Source organism: Protopterus annectens, chromosome 10.part0 (assembly GCF_019279795.1).
Source record: "Protopterus annectens isolate FY-2018-M chromosome 10.part0, PAN1.0, whole genome shotgun sequence".
NCBI classification, from domain to species: domain Eukaryota; kingdom Metazoa; phylum Chordata; order Ceratodontiformes; family Protopteridae; genus Protopterus; species Protopterus annectens.
In genome coordinates this window covers 1474759608-1474785354 of record NC_056744.1, presented here as the reverse complement: position 1 = coordinate 1474785354, position 25747 = coordinate 1474759608, and the positions used below count along the sequence as shown (strand labels likewise).

The 25747-nt window shown below is 39.1% G+C and overlaps 1 protein-coding gene and 1 non-coding gene across 2 annotated transcripts in view; both read right to left on the bottom strand.

Annotated features, from left to right (window-relative positions):
- The window catches only part of LOC122814306 (zinc-binding protein A33-like), a 448502-nt gene that overhangs the window by 120962 nt on the left and 301793 nt on the right, over positions 1 to 25747 (bottom strand). The window lies entirely within an intron of this gene.
- Positions 22622 to 22728, bottom strand: LOC122814645. The gene has a single exon (XR_006366852.1). It is a non-coding gene; the product is annotated as a U6 spliceosomal RNA (small nuclear RNA).

Below are 25747 nucleotides of genomic sequence, written 5' to 3'. Positions count from 1 at the left end.
AGGAGAGCTTCCATGGAGTGCAGCTTCTTGTTGAGGGTCCTAGCACTGATCAGTAAAACCTTTAACTTGTTCTGACTAGCTTTTGTTATTTTGGAAGGTTTGTTTAGCATTGTAAAAAAAGGCACTATACGGGTGAGCAATGTTTTGGCCAATATCTGAAAGCATAGATGTGATGGGTGAAGGCCATCCCTGCAAAAGCAGTAAGATCTATCAACCATGTCTTCCCAGGCTGACAAGTATTGGATTCTTTTGGAATGACACCAGTAGTTAAGCTAATTGTTAAAGTCGATATTTTTCTGCTGGTATTGTGGCATCATCCTTGGAGATGGTAGAATGCTGCTCAATGCTAGGTTCATACCTGCCTGAGACACATATTCTGAGCTCAATCATGTCTCTCTTCTTATAGTTCAAGGAGGTACATCTTAGGTCATTCACACTCATGTGGACTATGACTGAGTCATACTGGTACTTAGGGATAAGTGACATGAGTGCTTGTGTGATCTGGAAAATCCTGGCCCCTGACGGGCAGTTAGCTGTAACCTTCTTATCCAGCCTGGTAAGGAGGCTATCAGTGTGTCTCACAATGGAGTCCCTTATGACCAGAATATTGGATTGTTGAGTGTTTTGTCTCCTGGGCTTGGTAGTTGCAGCACAATAAGATGTGGCTTTATGTGCTGTGATGGGAACTGTCTTGTTTGTGTACAATTGAAGTTTCTGAGGACTGTGCCTGAGAGGCATTTGAGGTTTGGTTAAGTTACATGTGAGCACCTCCGCATCTGTAGGTCTATGTGTGTGTGGTTCTTTGTGGGTACAGTAAGTAATGTGCGTGAGTCACTGATAACCTGTTTGTTGCCTTTTGTGTCTGTATGTGAGAGTCTAGCCTCCAATATCAATGTGTAACTACATCTCTCACACACTGTACTTGTCTGTTTGAGAATTACACTGCTTCAGGATATCCATGTCCACCAAGCTGGATGCAGAGATAGAAGAAAAGTGTCCATCTATGATTGCAGGTCCTAATGTGTACTAGAAAGGAACAGGAGTGGAGGGTGTTTGTAACCGGATGAGGGAAATGTGCTCACATGGTGTAATCTGCAGCTAGTATAACCAGTGATGCTTCCCAGCACCAAATTAGATGCTCTCTGAGCAGCAATAGTCCTAGGTGCTATAATAACATAACTAGCACAATAAACTTTCACAGTATAATGAAAATAAGCAATGTTTCCAGGCATCGGTACAGGGCACTGGTACAGTGAACAGCTCCATACAAATGCTCCAAATTTATACCAGCACTGGAAATACAGAAAACTGATTGAGCCCTCTGGCTAATACAAAACTACACTTAGAGCCATTTTGCGTACTTCCCAGCTCAGGTAGGCAAGGTAAACACCTACTGCCAAAAGATGAATAATCCCAGTCCTCTTAATGAACAAGCACAGTAAATGAGTGCCCAGGGTGAAATGCTACCACAAAGAAACCTAAAGATATGAAATTCTAATACAAACAAACAAAGATACAGAAACAGCAGTGTGCTTTAAACAGCATACACAAGTGTGATTATTCAATAAAAGTACTTCACTTTGTAGAAATGAGCCAAGAGGCACTCGATTGTACAGAATTTATAAATGCACTAAAAACAAGATAAGCTAATTAATAAGGCCTCCATCCAGTAAACCTACATGCACAAAAACTCAAGTGTTTCCCCAACCTAAACAGAGCAGGGTACCACCCAGTGCACTAGATGGAAAATACAGTGACCTTTTCATGTAAAAACACAGAAATATGCTTGCTAGAATGTAAAAATATATTACTTTATCCAACAGCTAGCTAGATAATGAATTCAGAGCAACTAAATCAATTGAACAAACAATGACAAGCAAAATGCACTTTTTTCAAAATAAGCACAAGGAAAGGCGAGTAAATAATTCAAGATATCATCAGCAGTGTAGAAAGGGAGGAGCTTATGAAGCTCAATTTAAACACATGAAATGTGCAGCCTAGATAACTTAAGTGTCTATCTCTCACATAGAACAAAACACCAGGCAAAGCTAATTTCTAAAAACAGAAAGCAGAAAATAGAGCAGGTAAAATAGAAAGCAGTTCTATCAGTTTAAACAACTCACAGACAAAAAATATAGGGTTACATTCCTCCCCAGCAAGAAATCACCAGCAGTACTTGTAGTTTATGCAGGCTTGGAGTCTTCTCAAAAAATACAAAGACCCACAAATTCACTGTGTATTTAAGTGTCACTCAAGAAAAAATTTAACCAATTGAAAAAAGAATAAACATGAAACGTGCAGCTTACATAATTTAAGTATCTATCTCTCACACAGAACAAAACACCAGGCCAAGCAGATTTCTTAAATAGAAAAAGAAAATGGAAATGTGCAGTCTAAATCATTTAAATCTCTATCTGTCACATAGAATAAAAACACCTGGCCAAGCAGATTTCTTACATAGAAAAAGAAAATGTAAATGTGCAACCTAAATCATTTAAATCTCTATCTGTCACATAGACTAAAAACACCAGGCCAAGCAGATTTCTTAAAACAGAAAACAAAATACAGCAGGTAAAACAGGATGTAGCTTTATCTGTTTAAGCAACTGACAGACAAAAAATATAGGTTTACATTCTTCCCCCAGTAAGGACTCAACAGCAGTAATTGTAGTTTATGCAAGCTTGGAGTCTTCTCAGAAAAGAAAAATACCCAGGAATTCACAGTGTATTTAAGTGTATCACTCAAGAAACAATTTAACTGATTTAAAAAAAAGTAAAAAAAAAAAGTGAAATGTGCAGGCTAGAAAATGTAAGTGTCTATCTCTCACAGAGAACAAAAATACCAGGCCAAGCAGATTTCTTAAAAAGGAAAACAAAATGGAACAGGTAAAACAGAAAGCACCTCTATCAGTTTAAGCAATTGACAGACACAAAATATAGGTTTACATTCTTCCTCAAGCAAACAGCAGTACTTGTAGTTTATGCAAGCTTGGAGTCTACTCTTCTCTTATTTACCATCAGTATCTTATTTCATCATTTTTCAATCAGTATTTTCAATTACATTTTTATAGTCCTTGTCTTAGGACTCATTTAGTATGCTATTTAACATTACTGCAAAATTATTTACTAAGGAGTGATTATGTAGTTACTGTGCACAATCATCTTTGAGTGGTTATGACCACAGACATAATTGTTTTCTACATCTGAAGTTTATCATTGCTACATTCCTGAGGTTGTTAACAATACTTTGCTATGTTGTGAGTTACAAGAAAAAGAGTGAACTCTGGGAAAATTAATAGTGAATGTATGCTAGAATAAATGCTGGAACAGATCTCTGAGAATTTTAGGTGTATCAGCAGCTTGGAACCAAATATTCAGTGTGCTCTTTAAATGGTCTATTTCAGGAACTACTGCAGTATCATTGTGTAGTTCCAGCCTAAGTGGTATCACCACTGTACATCTGCAAAGTCACCATTCGGTATAAAACTGTCCAGCAGTATGTCATAGTGCAACAGGTGGTGACCCAAAATAAAACACTAACATTTTGTACTAAAATGCTAACAGATGGTCTAGCTACAGAAATTTCACCTGAAAATGTCATGAACTGAAAAAGAATGTAAACAATGCACAGGTTACCTCAGCTGAAAATTAGCTTCCGTCCACACAGCGTATATGGACAAGAGCAGTATGTCCATGAATATATAAGTTTATAGTGGGAAAGGGTAATGACATAATTGAAGGTTGAATATACAGCATATATGGACAAGAGCAGTATGTACAGGAATATATAAGTTTATAGTGGGAAATGGTAAGGACATAATTGAAGGTTGAATATACTGAGATGGACTGCTCCCTCTACTGCACAATAAAATATATAAAACATCAAGACTTTTGTTTCAAATAGGGACTCTGGAAATCTGGCAGTGTTTCATATGAACAAGTAGCTGTATTTGGGAGGGGACTATACATTCTTACAACCTTCAAAAATGAAATATAAATCAATTCTTAACATTGAATTTGCATGGAGGATATGCTAAGAACAGTATAGGACTGATATCTAATACTGTTCCTAAATATAAAAAAGTAGGCCTGAGGCACAGTGCATCCCCTGCCTTGCTTTCATATGGGTTTGTGTGAAGTGTGTGGTAAAAACTTCTTGGGCTGGGATTTTTATTTTTTTAGAATTAAACAATAAATTAATTGTTGCAGTTTTTAACTCTGGCTATAGGATTTTTATCATTTCAACATGCAACTGCAAGCTGTCTTCTGGCTGTATCAGCACAAGAACAGCTGATACTGTAGGAAAAGGCATAATCCAGTGTCATTATATGAGTTCAAATGGGGTGGAATGCCCATTGTGTGCTTGTGGTATCACTGTATATATTATATATTATAATGGGGTGGGATACATACCATGCATATGTGATATCACTGTATGGCTTTGAATGGGGTAGTATTCTCAGTTCACATGTGATATCATTGCATGTATTATCATGGGGTGGGATACATCCAATGCATATGTAGTATCACTGTATGTATTTGGATGATGTTGGATGCTCTGTGCACACGGGGTATCACTGTATGTGTTATGCATATGTGTTATCACAGTATATGTTGCATATATTATAACTGGGTGGGATATATATACACTGTATATGCAGTATTACTATATATGTTATTTATACATATAATGGGGTGGGATACATATAGTGCATATGTGGTGTCATTATATATGTTATTTATATATATATATATATATATATATATATATATATATATATATATATAATGGGGTTGGATACATACAGTGCATATGTGATACCACTGTATGACTTTGGATGGGGTGGTATTCTCAGTGCACATGTGGTATAACTGTATGTGTTAGGACTGGGTGGAATACATACAATTAATATGTAGTATCACTGATGCACTTGGATTGGGTGGAATACTCTGTACACATGGGGAACCGCTGTATGTGTTGCGATGGGGTGGGATATATATACAGTGCATACGTGATATCTCTGTATGCATTTGCATGGGGTGGGATACTCTGTGCACATGTGGTATAACTGTATGTGCCAGGATTGGACAGAATACATACAATTAATATCTGGTGTTACTGTATGTATTTGGACTGGGGTGCACATTCCGTATTAAAATGTGTAAGTGTATGAGTTAGGATGGGGTGGGATGTATTTGTATATGGGGTACTGTATGTGTTAGGATGGGATAAGATTCATACTGTATGAATAAGTGTATGTGTTAAGACTGAGTGAGATGTGTTTTGTGTGTATGAGCTGTTACTGTATATGTCAGGATGAGAAAGGATTCGCACTGTATGTAAGATGAACAAGTGTATGTGTGAGGAGTGAGTGAGATGCATTTTGTGCACATGAGGTTACTGTATGTGTTAAGACTGAGCAGGATGCATACTCTGTGGTTGAGTTACCTCTGTATGTAATAAGATGGAAAGGGATACACACTGTTTATGACAGGAGCCACTGTTTGTGATAGGATGGGGAAAGATACACAGTGTATGGAGTAGGTTAAATGCTGTATGCGTATGGTATAACTAGATACAATAAGATGGGGAGGGATACAAGCTGTGTATCTAGGGTGTTACTATATGTGTTAGGACAGGGAGGCATCTATGCTTTCTGCATGAGATATCACTGTAATGGTTAGGATAGTGCAGAGTATACACTGCATATGTAGGTTGCTACTGCATATGTTACAATGGGATGGGATACACTATATGTTGGAGAGTGTGTATTCTAATGGGATGTGATGCAAACTGCAGTATCATTGCATTAGAATGGGAGGGATGCACACTGTGCCCATACAGTGTCACAGTATGTGATAGGATGGGAGGGATACATAATGTGTATGTACAGAGTCCTGCTGCACATATTAGAATGGGATGTTAAAGACACTGCATATATGGAATGTCATTGTTTTAGGATGGTCAGGATACAAACCATCCACACAGGGTATCAGTGTGTAGGTTAGGATAGGATGGGATAACACTGTGTGTATAAGTATGTGCTAGAGTGGGGTGAATAACACCCTGTGCATATGCAGTGTCACTACACATGGCAGGATAGGGTAGAATGCACATTATATGTAGGGTATGTGATGTCAGGGTTATTTAAAATTCCATGTATGTTACTAAGTTTTTAAGCTATATTTAAGTTCTACAAAATCTGCAATAGAAACTGCAGTATGACATTGCATTTGTAAGATATCTTATATATATTTGTATTTGTTCTTTTATGTAACATAGAGCAAACGCACTTTGCTAGAAAATACATTAAGGAGAGCTGTCTGACTCAAGACATAAGTAACTGCTTGCTCTTAATTGCAGGGCTTGTTAAAAAAATAATAGCTCTGAGGTAAAGTTATAAGGAAGGTCATCTGCTAACAGTTTAATAATTTGTGTGAAATCCTTGGTTTTTGCCTTCTAATGTTCTTTTGAGTGTGTGAAAGAACTGCTGTAATTACTTTGGCTTCTGTGAAAAAGAAGTAAGCTAAGATATGTATTTGGAGTAGAAACTAATATAATGTCAGTCAGACAAGTACTAGGCTAGCTGCCCTTGTGGGCCATTTTGCACCTAGTCAACTTCCCTCACAAGTGAGAATCAAACCCTATATCTTGTGTCTGTGATGCAAACACCTTAACCTTTATGGCAACCCACCCCAGCCCCTGATGAAGAATGAAGGTAATGATCCTAAGCTACCTCTCCCATCTATTTAAGTTTGCTATAAAAATCTGTACCTTACTGGTTTAGTATTCTAGTAACTTAATACAGCTAGATCAGTATTCTTTTATGTTAGTGTCAGTTAGCTTTAGTTAGACTGAAGTTAGATTTCTTCTTTTAAGTATTCTGTCAATAGAACTGATTATATCTTTATGCATTTATTTGTTTGTTGACATAGATTACCAGGAAAGTCTGACTGGGCTAGAAGCCCAATTTTAGTGGAGGTCCAAGGTAAGAATTCCATGAACAGAAAATAGGATCTATATTATATGTTCAAAGTTTTATAACTTTGAACAGTAAAATATTGCATTTTCGCATTTAAATGTTCAAAGTTATAAAACTTCGAACATATGTAAAAAAAAAAAAAAAAAAACCCAAACCCAAAACTAATGGCTGTATACAGGGGGCAATCCCCCCTGCACCCCCCACAGCCCTCACTTTTTAAATATGCCAACTCTGAGATCGCACTACAGTCCAGTAAGGGAAATCTTCCCTTTACTGCACTATAGTGTAGTCTCGGAGTTGGTATATTTAAAGAGCGGGGGGGTGTGTGGTGCAGGGGGGCTTGCCCCCTGCCTACACTACTCAGGTAAGTTCCGTTTTTTTTTTTATTATTATATGTTCGATGTTTGAAACGTTGAACATTTAAATTCGATATTTTAATGTTCAAAGTTTTCAAACTTCGAACATATAATATAGACCCCAGAAAATATACAAAGATTGCAATAAATTTTACAAACACCAATATGAACAACAATGAGAAATACTTAAATGATATACAAATTATATAATATCAGGATTATAACACCAGCAGAGTAGGTAGCAAAAAGAAAAATTTAACACAAATGAGGAAAACCAATAAGTAGCTCTATGAAACCTTGTGACTGAAAAGTGAAGACTTACAATGGTATGAGAGAGAGACAGTAAGATAAAGAGGTATGATATTACCAGTAGGCAGGATGTTGTTGAGCCGAGAAAAAGATAATGTGTGTAAAATCTAAGTTAATGTAGTCAAGAGATGATTTGCTAAAATGTTAGTCTGGTTGAGAGCATTTGTATAGCCCCAAAGCATTCAGGACCTGTTTTAGTTTTTTATTGAAAGCACTTTAGATTGTCTGTTTTAGGGGCAGAGGCTGGAGTGCCACTGTTGGTGAAATAAGTGGAGTATAGCGAGTCTCCTGCACAGATGTTTGACTTGCTAGTGATCAGTAAAAATTTGTTGTTAGAACTTGGACACCTAGGTGGAGAGTAGTGCTGGTGGGTGGTCTGTGGTGTTGGGAAGTTGTTAGGTTTATGTACCTACTTATAGGCTGTAAGTAGTTACGAGTACATTAGGTGATTTGGTAGATGAAGCCAGTTTGTTTGTTTTAGTGCCAGTCAGTGATGGGTCCTGCATGATAGGCTGGCTGTGAATTTTGCTATTTTACAACAACATTCATCAAGTTTCATTTTGAGGATAGTGTGTAGAGTTGTAATGATAGAAGATGCATAAAGAAGTGATAGAAGGAGAAAAGATGATGCAATCAATTTTCTAGTCAAGTTTGTGAGGTAGGGTTTGGCATGGCAGAGGAATCCAAGCTTACAGCTATTATTATTATTTTATTTTGATGGTTTGTATAATATATTGATCATACTTTAGATTTTCAACTTTGGTTGTATTCAACAATTTTGTCTGGGTTGGGTTACCATTTCTATTGTGGTACTATTTGCTGAGGTAATGTTAAAAATATGTTTCTAAGCTAAGATTTGCTTGGATTTAAATCACATCAGTTTGGTTTTCTTTGCATTTAGCAGTAACTGCAAATACCCCAGGACCAGGATTCAATGGAAAAAAGAGATTCTTGGGACATTTCATGCAGCGTTGGAAGATTTGTTTCTGTGCATGTAAGGGCAACATTGTCTGTGTATTGGACAATGGTAGCATGTTTGGTGGTTAGGTGAAAATTATTTGTAAAGATGTTAAACAGGGGGAGCCCAACTGACAAAGATAGTAAGAAGAATTCTTTTTGTCATTTTAGAGCTTGCTCTCAGTTAGAAAGTAGCTCTGGCACCAGGATGACTGGGAGAAAGCTAAGGAAGAAAGGCCATGAAGCAGTTGTTGGTGAGAGACTGTTTCAAATGCCTTGGACAAATCCAGGAAAAGAGAGCAGACCAAGTTGTATGCATTTCTGTTGAAGTACTAGTGAAATTAAGGGATGCTGCTGTTCTGTATTGAGGTTGGAAGCCAAGTTGTGCAGTGAAAACGAGATTGTTATCTATGAGATGTTTGATGAGCTGGAAGTGAATGCATATTTCCCAAAATCTTTGAAAAGGGTGATTAGATAACTATGGGTCTGTAGTTGGAAAAATCTGTAGAGGTTCCTCATTTATGAAGTGGTGTTATGTATGATTTCTTCCAACAAGAAGGGACATGGTTTCTTTGATGGGGTGGTTTATCAGTATGGAAACAGGGTAGGCTTGAGCACTGTCAGAAATTTTAACATACTCAGATGGAAGGTTGCCTATGGCTACAGTTGTAGTTTTCAACTTTACAAAATGTTTCCTTATCATTGTGGTTTGGAAAGCTTAAAAAGAGAAAGTAGTTTGCTGGCAGTCATGGCTGGAAGAGACAGTGAGGGAAGTGGGTATTAAATCTGAATAAGGAGAGTCTGATTTGGTGAAATGTGCTTTAAATTGATTGAGTATTAATACTGTCCAAGTTGTTGGTATGGTGGTTTGGCCTGGGTTTAGTACATTTTTAATTGAAGATCAGAGTAGTTTGGGATCGTGTTGCTGCCTATGCTGCAGTTTTGTAAATAAGTTTTTTTTGTCTGCTTTAATTTTTTGCTTTGATAGATTTCTAAGGTGTATACATTTCTGCCAACAATGCTGTGCTTTAATTTAGGATAATGTTTTTCATGCTTTCTCTCTGAGTAACAAGAATTGCTTGGTCTATTTTGTTAGCTATGGTGTTGGGTTTTATTTAACCCAGGGATTCAGAAATGTTGTTTCTGCATTTATGGTCAAGCCAACAATGTTTACAGTGCATGTGCAATGAGCTCCAAGGCTCACTAACAATGCATGCAGCCAGCCCAGTGTTTGCATTGATGAGCTTCTTGTTATGGCTACAGTAGGGGCTATCATCAAGATCATGTTAGACCATCCCATGATCAGAGTAAAGTGTGAGCAACTGCTGCAAATATTGACAATGCATGAGCATCAATGTTAGTTGTCATGAGTCTACATGCACATATACTTAATTTACAATGCTGAAGTACTGTTGTAAGTGTAACTCAAGACAATAGACACAGAGGAATGACCTATGGAAGGAAATAAGTCAAAACTATCATTATATCCTGTAACTTTACAGACTGAAAGCATGAAAGGGTCATACTAAAGGTGTCAGAGAAGTGCAAATATGAAGAATGTTACATACTTGCAGACTGAAATCAGGGCAATAAACAGGTCTCAAGGGAATCAAACATATGGTACATTTTGTAGAGTAATAGCAGGGAAAACACAAGCCTCAATGGATTCAAGTTCATGACTTGTTCAGTACTCCCCTAAGCAGTGCATTAACAAGGTGAGCCATAGCAGGAGTTACACAGCATTTGTCAGAGGAACACACATCTTCTGAATGTTACACATTTGCAGAATGAAAGCAGAAAAGTAAAAAACAGACATATAACCCTAATCGGATTAGAACCTTCTACCCAGTGCACTGACACTTTACAAATCACTTGGTACACAAAGTAAGTCAGGCAAGCTGTCGGACTAAACACATATGTTTTACCCTATTTCATGTTTGCAACTACTGAAAAATGCTGTTTAGTTCACTTGCGTGACCGATGGCAGCTGACACCAATTTATGTAGGACATGGCATTAATTGGACTTTATTGTTGCTATATAAATCAAGCAGTGCCATATGTCAATATTTATACTTGGACATCAACAGTGCTCTTTGTGACCTGTCACACACATCATGACAACAGATAGAAAGGTAATTTTGAAGCACTTTTGGAGACATGTATGTGCTGCTACATTTATCCATTTCTTGACCATATTAAAGACTGTACATGGCAGTATAAGAGAGAGAGAGATGATAAGGGAAGCAATCAGAGTGTAGAACAAATAAGGAATGAGCAGGACAGAGGTTGGGTAGAAGCATACCTTTCAACTTTTTAGCTCAAGACTTATATAAAGAAGCGAAAAACAATGGTGGGACAAAGGCCTAAAATCAGGAAGCTGGTTAGAACAACAGGTTTTGCATTACTATACATTCTGTCAAGGATATGAAGTCTGAATCTCAAATGCATGTCATTATTTCCTTCTTTAATCCTCAATGATTTGTCAGAAAACTACACATTTTATGAGGAACACACTGAAAAATATGAGCCAAACATATAGATATTCTGCAAATATCTGGCAGTTAAGAAGTATTTGTGGGAAGTATATACTTTTTGTGGGGGGAGGTGCCCTATTTTTAAAAGAGAATGGAATGTTGGGAAAGGAAGTAAGGGAAGTAAGAGGAAGGTAAGAGAGTTAGGTTAGGTAACAGGGAAGATAGGCATGAATGAGAGGGTGTGAGTAACACAATCTGGGATGGAGAACACAGCTGTGAGGGATACATCAGAAAAACAGAAGAAATACAGTATGGAGAGGAAGATTGTAAAGGTAACAGACATGACCATGGACACAAAAGGGAAGAGAACAGTAAGTTGTGGTATAGGATCAACTGTTTGGAAATGCAGTCTCTGCTAGCAGAGTCCCACTAGGCGATTAACCATCTTTCTGGGTACTGTGACCCCTGGGTCCTGGCTCAGGAGGTGGAGGCAGTGCTGGCAAGAATGACACTCAATGAGTTGCCAGAGCATGGTCTCTAGGAGGCTAATGCAAGCATCCACCCTCCTGATGATGAGATAACTCACAAGGTCTGCCAGCTGCCACTGAATGGCAAAAGTGTCTCTTCCATTTACACTGTTACTGGTAGGTACTATTGCATCAGCCACCAGTGCAGGTCCACATGATGCAGGTAGTGAAACTAGGGCAGGAAGTGTACAGTCAACTCTGGCAGGCTGAGATCTAGATGTTAAATATTCTACTACTGGTGGTGATTATAATGCTACTGTGCCACTTATGGGAGCTGACAGACTTTGCTAGTGAGGTGGATGCAGGTTGCTGTACTTCGCATGTAACAGAAAAAGAAAATGAGAAAAACAAAACAATAAAAAATAAATAAATGCATGTAAGACAAAGGATAGTGGCAAAGCTGGTGGGGAAAGCAATATAAACACAAAATTATATTTGTAACTATACTGATAATGATACAGTTAAACAGCATACCCATTTAATAACAGAACATAATTGGAAATGTCATAAACTTCTTTGTCTATATCAATATTTATGGGAGGATGTAAAACAAAATCCACCCTGACATACATTCTGCCATAGAGGAGATTAATCACAGAAGAGAATAAGCCAGGCCAACATGTGCTTGTCCTCAGAGATGCATTTAATGTCTGAGAATACTGCATATATGCAAAATAAACATTCTTCTCATGCATACATATTTCAATTATAGTCATAGGCAAGGAACATATATTGGGAAATGCAGAGCAAACTAATAATAGGATCTTAAATATATGGTCAGTGTACAGCTGCAGTGATACTAATAGAAAAATATACATGAGAATGTTTTAGAGATAACACAATTGTGAGGCAAGAGGTTGTGAACCGAGTCCATGGTCATCCTCGTAATGTGAGCACAAAGACACAAACATGAAGATTCATTTTGGAGCCAGGATTCTGGGACACAGGATCTGAATTGCCTAGCCATACTAAGACCTTGTTAAATTTAATTCTCTTGGCTGCCAAAAAAGCAATTTCTAGAAAATGGAAATCAAAATCTAAACCAGCTGCATTTAAAGCACTAAATATTATAAAGGAGATAGCAGAACTGGCAGGGGGCTCTTTTCAAATGGGAACAAATAAATTACATAGAAATAAATGAACATTTTGGGAACATTACATGCAGAATAATGTTCAGGAGGAGTGAGGTTTAAGGATAGGCAAGAATTTAACAACTCATAAAATGCTGGACCGATGTTAGTTACAAAGAAAGAATAGATATGTGATTTATGCAAATGGATAAATGTTAATATGATTTGTTTCTGTTAATGTATGTCTTAAGTGATAATTTAAAGGTGTTAAAAACACACAATAAGTGCTAGTTCTATTTTTGCTACCTAATACAATTAATACAATAAATGTTATATTCGGTTTAAAAAATGAATATCCATATGTCTGCCTACAAAGGAGGTGGCATGCAGAAGCACACTTCTAACATTGCACAGACTTACTAATACCTTTGAGCTATGCAAGTAATGACAGATGTTATAATGTTGTCTGGACATTATATAATTATCATTTTAAAGCCTACTACTGTTAGGATTAAGAGTTAGACATTTTTATGTCAACATGTTTACTCCTCTCCTTGGCTCTTTAGTCTGTTCTTGTGCAGCTGCATATTCCTTTCCATGGCTTCATGTGTTATAGACATAAAAAAGTAATTTGTGCAGTATTTGTGGATGTCCTGCAGTACCAGGTTAAAGGCTGACCTAATATAACAGCTGTACTTCCAGCACCTAGGTGGTGTCCGCTGCCTAACTTCATCCTCCCATCAATGTAGGAGGTCAGGATTGTGTCACACCATGTCATTTTAATCTTGATGGCACTGTTCCCCCACACACTGAATGTCAGCTGCTCAGGTGACAGCCTTGTTCAAACTATTCTAGGCTTCAGCCTTATATTGAGGCCATTCATAGCCCTGCTGTAGAAGCCTCTGCTTGTAATCCCTGTGGAGGAGATGTAGAAATAGTTTTGTCTCCTCTGCACTCCAGCTTTACAGTGACTCCATTTGCAGATGCTTAAATATGGCATGACAATTTTCTCATGCTTAAAATCTTCTGCTAACAGTTCATGCACAGTGCTGCCCTGAGGGACCCAGGTGTGTGCAAGACATTGTGTAGAAATCTGCAGTGTTTAACAGATACACTCATTATGCACATTGAGTGATTCTGAAACAATAATGAAAACATCATGATCATCATGCCCAGAGGTGAGATTTTAGATGGTATAAGCATGACAAGAAGCTATGGAAGAAAACTTCTGTAACCAGAGTTTGAATCTTGCCAAGGTTTTTTTTTGAAAAAATATTTCCTTCTCAACAAGGCTCCTGCTTAAGTAATGTAAATGCTACTTCTTAAACATCAATTAATTTGTGCATTTTCAATGCTCTTTACTCTGAGGCCAATAAGGGGTGTCAGTCTGTCAGTACTTCTAAATGTGTTGCCCATAAAAATATTCAGGGGTACATTCCAAATGTACTGAATATAGTAACATTAAGAATTGTAAAGATAAATGGTAGACACACCCCTGAGCTCATATTCAGGCTAATGCTCAGTACAGTTCTAGTGTTCTGTGACTTACACGTGTCACTAGCCACAGCACTTTAATATGGCTATCGTAATGGTCACGTGCTCTTGTTCAGTTGCAGTTGTGTGTGGGTTTTGTAGAAATAGTTAATCAGTACACAAAACTGCCTGCCATTTACTTATATATTGTGGATACAGATCCCTAATTGTCAGGCACAACTACAGCACATTATATGGCCTAACGAGACAGCAGCAATGTAAGGATTAGTAAGGGCTATGTTGGACAAAGGCTGTTAATTCCTCTGTTTTCCATACCAACAGAAATATGCCTGTAAAACAGGACACAAAGCACCAAAGTGCTGAATCTGCTAGGCCATTAACATCACCTGGAAACCCAAATTCACTGATGCAGAAAATGAGGTCGTACATGCAGCCCACCATCTCCATGGCTCTTTCATGTCCGTGTCACCAACCACTCCTATTATGATCATGCCTGGGCTGATACTGTTGGATGTTAAAGCATTCAGTGGTCAGGACCTCTGCATGACATGGCCTGATGCAAGACCACAGATAAGATCTATGCTGTCTCCCAGAGTGTGGAAGCTGTGCCACAGGAACTTAGGACAATAGGTGGTGGGCTATTGACTGAAACACTTCTTATGGAGACAGACGAGTTCTATAAGTTTCTGGCCTCACTTAAAGACAGTACATCCTCATTAGTGTCCCACATTATGGTGCTGGATATTGGATCAGAGCTAGACAAGCCCAGAGAGTATCAACTGCAGAAGTCCCTGGTATGTACTTCTATTTCATAGTATCAGGAGTTACAACTCATTCTTACCTCTTGCTTCATTAAATATGTCTGACTTATGTTATAGAGGTACATCAGGGATCCAGCTGCCATGATAATCTGTACAAGGTATGCCCAGGAATATATGTTTTTATCATACATTTTTAGTTGTGCACACATCAGTTGCTTGTGTAGTTGTGGTGGGTCATACTTGCACTGGATATTTTTTGCTCTGATGTATTCAGATGCGAATCTTTATCCACCACCAGCACTATGGAACCGTTCTGTCTCATGTTGCATGATCTTTAGTCAGGGATAATGATCACAAGGATGAACTGGCACAGTCAGGGGGTACAGAGTGTGTGTTTGGCACTGAGAGTGTGAACCCTACACTCCCTACATGTAGTATGTACACAATCTGTGGATTCCCAGAATATACACCCCCCATACATGGACAGGGTGATGGAGGAATTATAGATCAGGGTAATGTGCTGGACCCCAGTCAACAGATGTCTAAATCTGCCCATAGCACTTATAGGCAGAGTGGTCCACATAAGAGAGTTGGTAATGCTGTTTCCTGGAGATATTGTTACTGTCCTTCCCCTTATCTTGTTATGTCAGCATCAGTAACACAACACATGCACAGGACTATCATGGACACAGTAATAGTGAGGGTGATCCAGGGTCTGCATGCTTATGTCCAGACATTGGATAGGCTGAATTACACAGTGAAATGTGCAATGTTTTTTCTGGCTCACCTGCCAGAAGTGAGGGGCCATCCTTGATACATCCATAGATGGTGGCCAGCAAGACCATTAATGTGCAAGGTCCTGCTCCATAGTGTTCCCATAGTGCTTACACTTCCACAGCAGCAGCTACTGTGGAAATGGCTACTCCCAAGAGTGGTCATCCTGGTGGATGCAGCCATCATCATGCTGACACATCTCATAGCAGAATTCAGTCAAGGTCAGGTAGCACACCAGCATCTAGCCAGTGTGATGATACAGCCAGTGGATCTCCTAGTAGAGCCAGTTCTCAAGGATGGGGGTGAATAGTGGAAGCTGAACCTTCTGTCATGCATCTCTTGGACCTGCACTGACTGCTAAGGTGGTGTCCCTGCAGACACACACACACACACACACACACACACACACACACACACACACACACACACACACACACACACACACACACACACACACAAACATACACGCTCGCGCACGCGCACACATGTGCACATGCACAAACACGCGTGCACACACACGAGCGCACACACACAAACACACACACACACAAACACTCACACACACTCACACACTACCACTGCCACCAGCACAGCCATCAGCACATTACACAGACACATCCATTGATCCTGGCCCTTCTTGACATTAACCAGACCCCCATACTTGTTTTGACACTTCCATTAACAGCATTATTTTCTTTTTATAAACCTGAAACTCACACTCACATGCTTCCCTATGAAAACTCACACTCCTGTATTCCCTTCTGCACCTATACAAATTATGTACTCACTGTTTGCACATTGTTTCTTGAGTTGCTTATTTCTGATGCAAAGAGTGGCTGTAGACTATGCATGAGTAAGAACAGTCTAGTGTTTTTGCATGAACCATTTTTACTGTAGTGTATCTGCTTCACTATTGCATACTTATGTTGTAAAGCTATGTGCAGTCCACTGCCTGTTTGCCAGTGCCTTGGCATACTGTGTCTGGCTGTCTCTGGCATGTTCATTCACTGCTGCTGGCTCCTCCTCTGACTCTTTGTCTGTCTCAGCTTCCACTGATTGTTGTGCTGGGAACTGTTGACCTTGCAAGAGGCCACCCCTGCTGTAACTGCATCCTAAGTATAATATTGGGCAGCACTGCACACAGAGTCACATGTTACAGAGTCATACTGTAGGGCATCACTAGATGTATCTGGACCACAAAAATGTGCCTTCAGCAGTCCAGTTTGTGATAGTGCCTATCCTGTATCACTAAAAGATGGGCACGTGGAAAGCAAACCTTCACAAATCACTGGTACAGGTCACAGGTGTGCTATATGTTGGAGTCATGATAACTGCGTTGGTAGCCTGCACACACACTGTTGATAATACTCTGTGCATTAAAGACCCCCTGCCAGTTGATGCACTTCACATGCTCCTTCTTTGTTTACTGTGTAAGGCCATTATTTCAATGTGTGTTCAGTCTATTGCCCTAGTATATCTGGGAAATGGGATATATCACAGAACTCCTGCATGGTGTTGCCTGTCTGCTCTGGGGTACATGAGAACCACATATGTTCTCCCACAGGTTAAAGCATGCATCAAGGAACTAAAGAGTTAACTCAAAGCAGATGTCTGAGATTTCTCCACTATGTCTCCTTTAGGTTGCTCAAAGGTCGCTTTAGTTAATATGTGTAAAGCCATGCATACCTTTGTAGCCACTGGGCAGCAGACAGGGCTGACACATTTCCAAAATCTTTTGCATGGTGTCAATGTCAATATGGTACAACTCCACTATACTGGTGTCTTGGAGAGCATGAACTGTTGAGTGAGGTCAGATGACCTGGTGCCTCTGAATGCAGCATCATTCACCATGAGACACTGCAGCTGCAATGAGATTCTCTTGCAGATATACATTTACAATGGCTGCAGCAACCCCTAACATAACTCCACAATCTATCCCATCTGAACACGAACACATGGCCAATTCCAAATATAAAGTAGCACAGCTCCATAGCACATTGAAATATTTCTGAATTGCTCCAATGTCTTGCTTTGACTCACTGTCATACATGGTGCCTTATTATACAATCAGTAGTGCATAGCATGACCACCATGTTATTTGCTCTATCCATATTGCTGGGTTTTCAGAATGGCACAGATCCACACTGTGGCTGCTCATCATGCAGAATCACTTAACATGATGCCGTAAAGTTTTTTGAATCACACCCTTATTCTTATCATACTAGTAGGAGACAGTTTATTTAGTATATTTAAGAATATGGCATTAAATAGAGATACAGCATCATCAATGGGCACCATGGGTGCAACGGTGAACGTTGGGATAAAAATGTTTTTGTTACATGAGGAGAGATAGTGTGCTATAAAGGATGTGTGTGTGTGTGTGTGTGTGTGTGTGTGTGTGTGTGTGTGTGTGTGTGTGTGTGTGTGTGTGTGTGTGTGTGTGTGTGTGTGTGTGTGTGTGTGTGTGTGTATATGTGGCTTTACTGTCTTAGTGGAAAAATGGCAAGGTGTTTACAGACAGTGTCAGGTAAGCACCCAGAAGTGCTTGGTTACAATGTCAAATAAGCAGCCAGTAGTTCTTGGTTACAGTGTCAGGTAAGCAACCAGTAGCATTTGGTTACAGACAGTGTCAGGTAAGCAGTTACAGACAGTGTCAGGTAAGCAGCCAATAATGCTTGGTTTCAGACAGTGTCAGGTAGGCAGTCAGCAGTGCTTGGTGGCAGACACTTTCAGGTAAGCAGCCAGTAGTGCTTGGTTACAGTCAGCATCAGGTAAGCAGCCAACAGTTCATGGTTGCAGACAGTAAAAAAATAAGGCAAAGGAACAGAAAACAACCGGCGCTTTAATGACAAATAAAGTAAGCACTTTCATTAGGTATGTTACCAAACTTCTTCAGACAAAATTCAAAAGTACAATGGACTTCTAGACAGAGAAACGGGAGACTGATTAGTATTTGACACAAAGGTTCATTGATCCTAGGATATTTGTCTGGAACATGTCAGACATCGGGATATACTCAATGAGAATGTAAAATCTTAAAGAATATGTGGATGGATATAAATGATGTTAATTTTATGATTTAAAATTATAGTGAAGGTGCGAGCTAAAAAGCAACTGAGCTTGGATACTATCACTGCCTTGAAGCTGCGTACACAGCAACGGGTAGCTTATCATTGGCTGAAGTATAAATATTTCGGCATTAAGACCTTAACATAGGCCATAGTAGCCTTTGAGTATGATTGGATATTCGAACCAAGAATATATGAGAATAGGCTTTCTATTCGTCAATTCCTCAGCTAATTTTAATATATGAAGATGTTAATGAAGGAGATGAAGCCACCTCCAAAAGAATATGGAAGTGTGTTAGCAATAGAGGATTTTCACTGGTTTTGACAATTTTAAAACAGGGTGACTGAATGTGAAAACTGATTGGATATACCTTGAATGCATGGACTCCCATTGGTCAGTTAATTGAAAAGTTTTATTATTTAAGTAGAAGTGATGTCCCATATCTCTTAACGATCTGATAAAGATTTTCTCGAAAGCGCTTATCGTTTGTGTAAGAAAAAGGGGACTCATTGTTATTTTTAATCTTGAAGACATTAAAATCCACTTTTAAACGGAACTTTGATTTATTCTTCGTGGATAGCGTTACTCGGCTTCTGGTTTCATTTCTACAAACAATCCGTTTGTAGTATTAGCCTAGGTAGTTTGCCTGCCATTGTTTTTTGCTGTTATACTGTAAATATGTTTGTATAATCATTCTTTAAACTTTCTATTCTTCTTGCTGATATAAAAACTCGGGCAGGCTTGACATTTAGCTAAATAAATTGCACTGCAAGAATTGCAGTTAAGCCTGCCTTTTGTCTCATATCTTCGGTCCCTTATCACAAAATTATTGCCCACTTTAATATAGCTACAATAAGGGCATGCTTCACATTTAAACATCCCTTTTATTCCGGGGCTAGATCTACCATTAAATTCCAACAAATTCTTTAAATTTTGACCCCTTTTAAAAACAAACCTAGGTTTAAAATTCTCTAGACCATAAAAGCCTACATCCAATGTAAGAAGACCCAAATTCTTCATGATAATTTGTTTATTTCCAAGGGCATGCATACTATAAAGAGTAATAAACAAAGGAGCACTATCAAAAGGTGTATCTACTGTGCACTTCGTATACTCGTGCTGGTCAGATGGTACTTGGGGGCAATCTGGATCGTGTAAAATTGTTTTGTAAAAGCCTTGGGCCCATTTTGAAACCACTTCTTGCCTTAGTTCATCCAATAACACTAAGGGATATCCCCATTTTAAAAACATATTAACCAAGAGGTCACACTCAATCAAAAAGTCAGTCTGTGCAGAAACCATTCTAGCTGCCCGCACAAGCTGACCCTTCACCACTGACCTCTTTTGTTGAATCAGGTGGGCACTGGAATAGTGTAAAAAAGAATTTGAGTATGTTGCTTTTCTAGAAATTCTAGCTTTATACGCATTATTGACATGATCCTTCTTTAATTCAATGTCCTAATAGGAAACTGAATCTTTACTAAATGAATGAGTAACGTTTAAAAATTGGGTGGAGTCATTTAAAAACTGCAAAAATTCTTTAGCCTATGTTTCCTCACCATGGAATAAGACAACAATGTCATCCAAAAGGCGTGTAAAAAATTTTACCATGCCTGAAAACAAGTTGTTAGTCAATACAAACTGCCTTTCCCAAAATGCCATAACCAAATTCACAAAACTGGCCCCACACAGGGACCCCATAGCTACCCCCTTCTTTTGAAGGAAGTACCTTCCTTCAAACAGAAAAAAAATATTAGTTAAAATGATGTCTAATCTTCTAATAACAAAATCTCCTCATCTGTCACATTCCTGAGTCTTAACAACAAACAGACCCACTCAATCCTTTTGTGAAAATGAATGCTTGGTTACAGACAGTGTCAGGTAAGCAGCCAGTAGTGCTTGGTTACAGACAGTGTCAGGTAAGCAGCCAGTAGTGCTTGGTTACAGACAGTGTCAGGTAAGCAGCCAGTAGTGCTTGGTTACAGACAGTGTCAGGTAAGCAGCCAGTAGTGCTTGGTTACAGACAGTGTCAGTTAAGCCACCACTAGTGCTTGGTTATAGACAGTGTCAGGTAAGCAGCCAGTAGTGCTTGGTTACAGACAGTGTCAGGTAAGCAGCCAGTAGTGCTTGGTTACAGACAGTGTCAGGTAAGCAGCCAGTAGTGCTTGGTTACAGACAGTGTCAGGTAAGCAGCCAGTAGTGCTTGGTTATAGACAGTGTCAGGTAAGCAGCCAGTAGTGCTTGGTTACAGACAGTGTCAGGTAAGCAGCCAGTAGTGCTTGGTTACAGACAGTGTCAGGTAAGCAGCCAGTAGTGCTTGGTTACAGACAGTGTCAGGTAAGTAGCCTGTAGTGCTTGGTTACAGTGTCAGGTATGCAGCCAGTAGTGCTTGGTTACAGACAGTGTCAGGTAAGCCGTCACTAGTGCTTGATTACAGACAGTGTCAGGTAAGCAGCCAGTAGTGCTTGGTTACAGACAGTGTCAGGTAAGCAGCCAGTAGTGCTTGGTTACAGACAGTGTCAGGTAAGCAGCCAGTAGTGCTTGGTTACAGACAGTGTCAGATAAGCTTCCACTAGTGCTTGGTTACAGACAGTGTCAGGTAAGCAGCCAGTAGTGCTTGGTTACAGACAGTGTCAGGTAAGCAGCCAGTAGTGCCAATTCTGTTAATGGTGGTAGTGAGGCTTCAGTCTAGTGTAGACTGCCTATTCCTACTTGTGTAGATAGAGTGGTTAACTGGGTGAAACTTTATAGGTTTAATGAAAGGGCTGTGGTATCTGAGCTGATAAATGACCAGTCTATGTCGAGGTCAGCCAGTATAATAGTTTCACAGTGAGTGCTATGAGATATCCATTAATGGACACCCTTAGCTGTTGTGATATTGCTCTTTAGCTTATTCATTCTGTTGAATGAGAAGAATTTCTGCATTGTTGAATTTGGGGTTGTTGTGGGGGTTGGAACTGAGATCCAGTTTGTTTTGTATATGATTGCTAAGTTGCCTGCCTTTTTACTTTTTCTATCATTTCTAATTATGTTTATATTGTAGCCAAGGTACCAGAATTCAATACTGCGAAGAGCTGCTACACCACGGACAGAAGTTCAATAATAGAAGTTAAATAAGTTTAATAAAAAAATCAATAATGACCATAAACAACATAAGCGTTAAAACAAGGATAAGCGCTTTTAGTCCAAAGACCTTCTTCAGGTCCCATATAATCAAGTTCTTTCACTCAGTTAAATAACACAATCAACCAATCCAACGTCATTTGGGGAAGTATAGGCTTAAGAGGAATCAGCCCTTTCAGTCCTGATTGGTTTATTCACCTGCAAATTAGCTATCCATGTTGTTTCTGCTACTCCAGTTCCATTAAATACATCTCCTCCCCTAATAGTGTCATGTATTACCTCCCCTAATAGTGTCATGTATTACTGCCAAGATCAAGAATGAAAAAAAGTATGTCTGTCATTCTTCTTAATGTATTGAAATAAAGCATTAGATTCATTACCATTCCAAGCATCACTTAAGTGGTGAATAATCCTCTCATTAAAACATCTGTCTTCCTCACATATAATCCTGAACAGCAGTTCCATGTTGCCACATAAACATTTTTAGTGCTACAATCAGCATATCTCTTCAGTTTATAGATCTTATTAGTAGTGGGATGCTTGAAAATATATTAGGTTCATAGGGTGATACTAGGCTATTGGCCCGGAAGCCCTTATAAGCCTAGCCAAGAATTTCACCCATGTTTTCACAAAGTCAGCATCTGTTTTCCCTGTCCAGCAGGAACACAGGTGGGATCCCAGGGGTATATTTTCTCTTTCCTGTCCAATCATATAGGTTCATAGGATGAATATGGAGCGCTTCATGAATTTGTATGTCTTCCTTGCGCAGGGGACATGCTAGTCTTCTCTGTATCATTCCAATGTTAGTATATGTGCTACCAGAGCAAGCGCATCTTTATTAACAAAGGGACAAACTTTGCATTTACTGCAAGAAAAGTTCCCTCCCTAAGAGGGATATCTCTGGATGCATTCACATTCTTATATCACAAAAGTCTTTTTAAATTCTGCTTATTTTTAAAAGCAAATCTTGGGGTTTCATCTATGATGCCTTTCAAGTTCTTATCAATAGTTAGAAGTTTCCATTTCCTCTTTATTATATCACATACCTGTGACATATCATTACTAAAAGTGAGTTGACTTCTTAAAAATCCAGAATGCTTCTTATTTCTGTTCTGTATTACCATAGCATTTCTATTTCCTGAGTAATATGTTTTTCCTACAGTCCTTCTCATATTCCTTTTTAAGTAACCATGTTGGACTTCCTTTTCACTTGAAAAAAAAGTTTGTTAACGCTTGTTAAGAAGTTTGTAATCATTTTTAGTTTTGCAGGGATGATGTCCCAGAGCTTGGAGAGGTAACAGGAGTATTGTGAGTCTCCTGTTGAATTATTTGCTTTAGTACTGCTTAATAGAAATTTATCACTAGAACAGAGGTCTTTTGTGGGAGATATAAGGTAATAACATATCTTTTAATGCAGAACACTGTTAATGAAATATGTCAGTTTGTATGCCATAACTAGCTGAGGGTATGTTAAGTAATTGTTACGCTCTAGCCAGTTTAAGTGCTTTAGGACTTGGCAGTGGTAAGCTCGGTTTGCAGTGTTGGCGGCAAATTTAGCCACTTTGTTGTAACAGGAGGCTAGATTGGATTTTAGTGCAGAGCTCAGGTTTATAAGGATACATGAGGCACATGAGGAAGAAGGGGACTTCTTGCTAGGTAGTAGGTTGCAACTGCATAGGAAGAGGATACCCAGCATTGCACATTGGGTGTAATAGAGCCCAAGGAGCAGTTAAAACTATCACAGCAGGTTACACAGCCAAAAGGTGATGCCACAGGTTCTGGTACATGCCAGGGTTTTAAATGGGTCTATATTAGAACATCAAAGTTTTAAAACTTTGAATGTTCTAATATCGACCCCTATTCAGCGAATGCTGAAAATAGCGAAGCTGCTGAACACCGAATTTCTTCCTTGGGAAGGAATTTGGTTGGCTGTTTCTGTGGCTTTGCTATTTTCAGCACAGTGGTGGAAAGTTACGAGTCGGGATCAGGTAATTGTGCGATTGTGTGGACATGAGGTTTAGGACAGGGTAGGTGAGTTAGGGTTAGGGCGCGGGTGAGGTGAGTGTGAGCTAGTGACTGACTCTAGGGTTAGGGTTTGGGTTAAGGTAAATGGATAGATAGTAGTGTTTGTACAGTTTAGTGTAGGGTTAGATGTAGGATATTAAGTGTATGTGTGTGGATTGCTGTTTGTTTGGTGTGCTTGGGTTGTGTGTATGTGTGTCTAAACAGTATTTTTTTTTCCCTGGGAAAAAATTTGCTGTTCTGCACGTTCAGTATTGTCAGCGTTTTTTGAATAGGGGTCGATATTAGAACATTCGAAGTTTTAAAACTTCGATGTTCTCATATAGTCCCATTTTAAATGTTATTAGTGTAACCAAAAGGGGCATTGTGGTCTTACTGTCCAGTAAGATAGGGTGAGAAATGAAGATTTCAAGAAATGATGCGCAGAATAATAATAAGAAGAAGAAGAAATGGCCTTAAATATAAATTGCAAAGCCTGCAGTAATCAAAAAAGAACAATATGTGGCTGGGCAGTCCAATCCTGTTGGACTCAAGAGAAGGACACCTTGCAAGGTACCTTTGGCCATAGTTTGTCTGGATTAGAAAGGGGGCAAGGGAGCAAACAAGTGGCTGTATCAGAGGATATCCCTGGAGATATCCTACTAGGAGCTAACTTTGACAATAGTGTACCTTGTGTGCCTGTGGTTACATGACATGCAGCTAGGGATGGAGATAAACACATGGTTGTGGTAGTAATACGGAAACCCAGCTGGAGTTTATACCTTCAGCTAGGTCTAAATTAAAAAACAACACACCTATAGGCACCTGAGATATAATCCAATGTCATTTTAATTAGCATTTTCATTAACTTTGTTAAAAACATGAACTTCTTTAAATTAAAACTTCCTTCATCTCTGTTGCTTAAATAGTACAATCATGCACTGCCATCTGGTGGCTTTTAAGCAACAATTCTTAAAAATACAGCTACTTTGTAATAAAATTGTAACTTATAATAAAATCTTCAACATTTATTATCTCTGATGATGATGCTACTTCTGATATGGGGCTAGTTAACAGCAGTGAGCCCTGGAATGAGCTACAGCCCTTGAAGGGTACAGGGATTCCTTTCAATGGGGTTACTTCTTTGTTAGTAGTCACCCAGAATTTCAGGCAGCACTGGCAGAAGATACCAGATTTCATTAGGAAGGGGAACTGGAGAGGGTCATAAAGGAGATGTTGAGGCAGGATCAGATCTGAGACCCTACTTTACAGAGTTTGAGAGAAGAAGACAAGGGGCTTCTGATCCTCAAGAACAGAGGGAGACAGTATATAGGAACAAAAGTTTGTTATACAGAGAATGGACCCCTGAAGGAAGGCTGCAGGGGGAAGCAATACAAGCAGTTGAAACTACTTTGGCCATAACCAGTGACATTCACTTTGCAGGCCATATGGCTTAAAGCAAATTAAAAGATACCTTACGCAGAACTTGCATTAGTCATTGATTGTAAAGGGTGATACAGGGTACTGCTAGACCTCTAAGCATGGCAAAAAGGATGGGAGGGCAGTAGGCAAAGCTTTGGCTGCTATGTAGATATTATAAGATAGGGTAGTTATTGATATAGTGTATTCTCCTAGTACCTTAGCTCCACAGGTAAAACATATAGCCTGATCGTCTGGTGGTGTTGGATTATGCACTAGATACTCAGTGGCAGCAGCTCTGTCTTTCACTCAAAGGGGGACGATGGCAGACAGTCTGTTAGACATTCTCAGCAGGAGAGACGTCCCTAGAAAAATACTGATGGATAGTAGTGCAAACTTCATATGAGACATGCTGGCATATTTGTGGGAA